Here is a 5,474-nt window from a genome sequence, read left to right as displayed (position 1 = left end):
CTAAGCAACACAACAAATATGGACTAGCATCATCACATAAAAAAAGAAATATTCTATAAAATATATTTGAAGTTCATAAGGTATCCTCAAAGATTATCAGCAAAGCCTAAAGCTCAATGATATGTCATATTAAAGAGATGGTTATTGACATCATGAAAAATTTTTGAAGTTACGGAATGATCATCCATCGAATCATAATAAAATTATTAGCTTTTAACCTGACAAATTTAAGAGAAAAAAGTTATTTCCCGAAAAACAGAAACTTAAGTATAATCTCTCAAAGCAATTAAAGAATGAATGGATTGTAAAACAAGCCTCATCTTAGCTCTTAAGGTGGTCTATGATATGTTCCAGAGAGAGTCTAAAAAGCTATACCCATATATAATTTAATTAGAAAAAAATGTTTCTCTTTATATTCATATAGTCCCTTCCTATTTAGAACTTGAAAAGTCAAATGTATTCCACATCAATTTATTACTTTATAATGCTTGAATGCAGACACCAAAAATTACGAATAATCTCATTCCTCAAAAAGAACTATTTTTTTTTTTTTTTTGAGATGGAGTTTCACCCGTTGCCCAGGCTGCAGTACAATGGCGTGATCTCAGGTCAATACAACCTCCACCTCCCGGGTTCAGGCAATTCTCCTGCCTCAGCCTCAGCTGGGATTACAGGCATGCGCCACCACGCCCGGCTAATTTTCACATTTTTAGTAGAGACAGGGTTTCAGCATGTTGGTCAGGCTGGTCTTGAACTCCTGACCTCAGGTGATCCATCCATCCCTACCTCCCAAAGTGCTGGGATTAAAGGCGTGAGTCACCACACCTGGCCAAAAAAGAGCAATTATTGTAGTCAACTATTGTAAAAATTAACAGTAGAGAAAGATTAATGTAAATATATTATAGTAAAATATTGATATTAGAGCAGAACTGATACAATCGATATTTCAAGTGAATGAGAAAAGCCTCCATAGCGAAGATCTTAAGGGAAAAAAAGCTTCTCTCTTTACCTTTACAGTTACTGAAAACTTCAATAGTAAAGTTTCATCCAATAGTGTACAGTAAGAAGTGCTTTCTGAAGGATGGCAATATATTTTCAATCTCCACAGATAAGAGAGAAAAAAGAAGAAAAATAAAGGACTCTTTTAAGCTAGTTGCAAAGAGCTATTCAGTATAAATACTGAAAGTTACTATTGAGGAGGGCCATGAAATTACTGAAAACTTTTCAGAATAATGTTTATGTAATGATTAAGAAATTCTGTCTGCAGAAAAAGACTGTAAGTTCTAAGGTTCATCTCTTCTACCTTTATGAAGTTGTATACAGAAGAAGTGAATAGAATTGAATATTAAAAACCATTTGAAATAGATAAATCACAAAAGCAACCCAGCCTTCCTTAGGAAAAAACAAAACAAAACCAACCTCATAAGCAACTATACAAAAGCCGCTCCTCCCCCAACACCAAGTATTTCTGTTCTTTAGAAAGGTAAAGTTACTGTAGGTCAGATTTAACAAAGGAAATAATTATCAAAAGGTCATCGAAAAGGAGAATATTTAAAAATTCAAGAAATTTCAGAAAATTTTCTTGGGCGAGTTCAGAAACAGCTTACACGAAATCTAGCAAAATGGATTCAATAAATGATGCCCTCTTCCTCACCTATATTTCTACTTTGTTGGGGCAGTGTTCGCCTATAAAAGTTGAATACTCCTAGAAAGAGTAAAGCATAAGCTGACTTTAATAAATATACCAGAATTAATATCATGACTGAGAGTATGACTTTAAAGGGAGTGATATTTTTATTCCAACAATGGATATTATGTTGCTGTAATAGTAAAAAAGGAGTTCTGAAAACATTTTGAGAAAAGACGACAATCACTGGGCTAAATCTGCCACCTTCCAAAGTCACCAACTACGTTGAAGACAACAGTATATGAGTTGGGTTATAATTTCTTAATAATTAGTCCTAATAAGTCATATATATAAGATTAGGCATCTAACAAGACGATTAAAGGACTCCCATACTTTTTTTTTTTTTTTTTGAGACAGTCTCCCACTACTGCCCAGGGTAGAGTGCACTGACACATTCATAGCAACCCTTGAACTTCTGGGCTCAAGTGATCCTCCTGCCTCGGCCTACTGAGTATTCAGGACTACAGTCATGAGCCACCACACCCAACTACTTTTTAAAATTTTTTGTAGAGATAGGGTCTCGTTATGTTGCCAGGGCTGGCCTATAACTCTCACCTTTAAATGTAAACTTGTTTACTTGATACGCTCAAATAAATATAATCTTGCACCTAGGACAAAAAACTTGCATTTGTAATTACATATGGTTAAGTACTAAAAGTTACACAAGTGATCCTCCCAACTCAGTCTCCCAAAATGCTGAAATTACAGGTCTGAACCACCATGCCCAGCCTATTCCTATGCATTTCTGTAGGAACTAAACTAGGTGGGACTTAAATGTTTCTTGGCTGGCAGACTGCTTAAAAATTCCCCGAAGACTTTTTTTTTTAACCTAAAGGGCAATAATTAAGAAAATCAGTTTTTACTTAACTAAGCTTTTAAAATTATCTCTACCCATGCAGACAACAGAAACATATCCTGCAATGGGACAAATTAATAAACATGACAGGAAAATGGAACTTAGATTTTAAATGTGTACTTTTTAGCAGGACGCACTGGTTCACGCCTGTAATCCCAGCACTTTGGGAGGCCGAGGTGGGCAGATCACCTGAGGTCAGGAGTTCGAGACCAGCCTGACCAACATGGAGAAACCCCGTGTCTCCTTAAAATACAAAATTAGCTGGGCGTGGTGGTGCATGCCTGTAATCCCAGCTACTCAGGAGGCCGAGGCAGGAGAATCACTTAAACCCGGGAGGCGGAGGTTGCAGTGAGCCAAGATCGCACCATTGCACTCCAGCCTGGGCTACAAGAGCGAAACTCTGTCTCAAAAATAATAATAATAATAATAATAAAATGAATGTGTACTTTTTAATCTATGAATGCAAACTTATTTTACAATAATTTAATCACTTTTTAAATTAAGATCAGGTTGCATCTTAGACAGCAACTCAACTGACCTTCTATATTAAAAATGTTTTGATGGCCAGGTGCGGTGGCTCACGACTGTAATCCCAGCATTTTGGGAGGCCAAGGCAGGCGGATCATGAGGTCAGGAGTTCGAGACCAACCTGATGAACATGGTGAAACCCTGTCTCTAATAAAAATACAAAAATTAGCTGGGCGTAGTGGCACACCTCTGTAATCCCAGCTACTCAGGAGGCTCAGGCAGGAGAATTGCTTGAACTTGGGAGGCAGAGATTGCAGTGAGCCGAAATTGCGCCACGGCACGCCAGCCTGGGTGACAGAGCAAGACTCTGTCTCCAAAACAAAAAAGGTTTGATGAAACAAAAAAGTTAATCAAATTCTACTAGTTTTATAGAATAAATCACGGGTGGGGAAACTATGGACCATGGCCAAATCTGGCCTATTGCCTGTTTTTGTGCAGCCCAGAAGGTAAGAATGGTTTTTATAGATAAACATTAGCAATTGATTTGATTATAGAAAACACTAACTCTGAACCCCAATTAAGCTAAGTGTTATCTCCGCTACCCTCACAAAAATAAAAAATAAAATTCCACATTTCTCATTAGTAGGCCTGTATTAAGAAATGTTCTATCTTATACTGTTGTATTTTTATCAATAAAAGATTTACGGATTGACATTTTGGACTGAAATTTTAAAAATTTGTAAATATTTTCTTTCTTTTTATATTAAGTACCTACATAATATCCTCAATTGTGCATCCTGGCTGCAAAGCCTAAAATAATTACTGTTGTTTACTGGTCCTTTACAGAAAAAGCATGCTGAATGCTGGCAGAGATCAAATAACGAAGTAGACAGGTAAAGGGTGGACAAAACTAATTCTGTAACCTAATTCATCACCTCCTTTTTAGGTGCTTAGCAATTTTCACCTATTAATTGCAATGCAAACTTGCTCATGCGCTCTTCTCTATTCAGAAAGACTGCCAAAAGACAAATAATCGTAACACTTCAATCTTCAAAATACAAGCAGATGTATTTACAAAATTCAACCATGTCTTGCTATAGAAATGTAGTAGTAATAAACAGTAGCAGTCCACCAAAGAACTTAGTTTCAAACTCTAACGCGGTAACTTGATGATTTTACTAAAACTATAACAATACCAAATGCTTAATAGAATTCTCGCCTTTAAACATAAACTTGTTCACTTGATACGATCAAATATAATCTTGCACCTAGGACAAAAAACTTGCATTGAAAATTACATACGGTTAAGTAGTACATGTTATACAGCAAAAATAAGCTGTCTCCCACCTCCAGACCCCACTTTAAAATCTAATGATTACGACTTCATTGTTTATAAAAAACCTTCATCCTATTGATTTCAAAAGTGTTTCCCCTTTCAGTAAGACCACTACCAAGGCCGGGCGCTATGGCCCAGGCCTGTAATCCCAGCACTTCGGGAGGCTGAGGTGGGTGGATCACTTGAGGCCAGGAGTTCAAGACCAGCCTGGCCAACATGGTAAAACCCCGACTCAATGAAAAATACAAAAAATCAGCCAGGCATGGTGGTGGGCACCTGTAATCTCAGCTACTTGGGAGGGTGAGACAAGATAATCCCTTGAACCCAGGAGGCAGAGGTTGCAGTGAAGCAAGATTGTGCCATTGCACTCCAGCCTGGGCAACAAGAGTGAAACTGTCTCCAAAAAAAAAAGAAAAGAATACCACCAAAGATATAAAATGAGACTTTCTGAACCTACCACTATAGGAGCTAATTCAAATTACACATAATAATCAAAAATTAACTTAAATTTTATGTAACAAATATAGTTACCCTGAGCCCTTTGGCAAATACTTAAATCCTCAACTTCTATCAAACTTGAAAATAACCAGTGGAGGCCGGGCACAGTGGCTCACGCCTGTCATCTCAGCACTTTGGGAGGCCGAGGCGGGCAGCTCATGAGGTTAGGAGTTTGAGACCAGCTTGGCCAACATAGTAAAACCCCATCTCTACTAAAAATACAAAAAATTAGCTGGGAGTGGTGGCGGGAGCCTATAATTCCAGCTACTCAGGAGGCTGAGGCAGGAGAATTGCCTGAATCCGGGAAGCGGAGGTTGCAGTGAGCCAAGATAGCACCACTGCACTCCAGCCTGGGCAACAAGAGCGAAACTCCATCACAAAAAAAAGAAGGCCAGGCTGGGCATGGTGGCTCACTCCTGTAATCCCAGCACTTTGGGAGGCCGAGGAGGGTGGATCACGAGGTCAGGAGATCGAGACCATCCTGGCTAACACAGAGAAACCCCGTCTCTACTAGAAACACAAAAAATTAGCCGAGCATGGTGGTGTGCGCCTGTAGTCCCAGCTACTCGGGAGTCTGAGGCATGAGAATCTCTTGAATCTGGGAGGCGGAGGTTGCAGTGAGCCGAGAT

At 38.6% G+C, this 5,474-nt stretch overlaps 1 protein-coding gene across 1 annotated transcript in view; it reads right to left on the bottom strand.

Moving 5' to 3' along the window:
* SUZ12 (SUZ12 polycomb repressive complex 2 subunit) overlaps positions 1-5,474 on the bottom strand; it is a 94,718-nt gene that overhangs the window by 84,374 nt on the left and 4,870 nt on the right. The gene's annotated exons all lie outside the window — the stretch shown is intronic.

This window comes from Mandrillus leucophaeus, unplaced genomic scaffold (genome assembly GCF_000951045.1).
Source record: "Mandrillus leucophaeus isolate KB7577 unplaced genomic scaffold, Mleu.le_1.0 Scaffold425, whole genome shotgun sequence".
NCBI lineage: Eukaryota > Metazoa > Chordata > Mammalia > Primates > Cercopithecidae > Mandrillus > Mandrillus leucophaeus.
The sequence above is the reverse complement of the archived record's forward strand: the minus strand, read 5'-3'. Positions and strand labels throughout refer to the sequence as shown.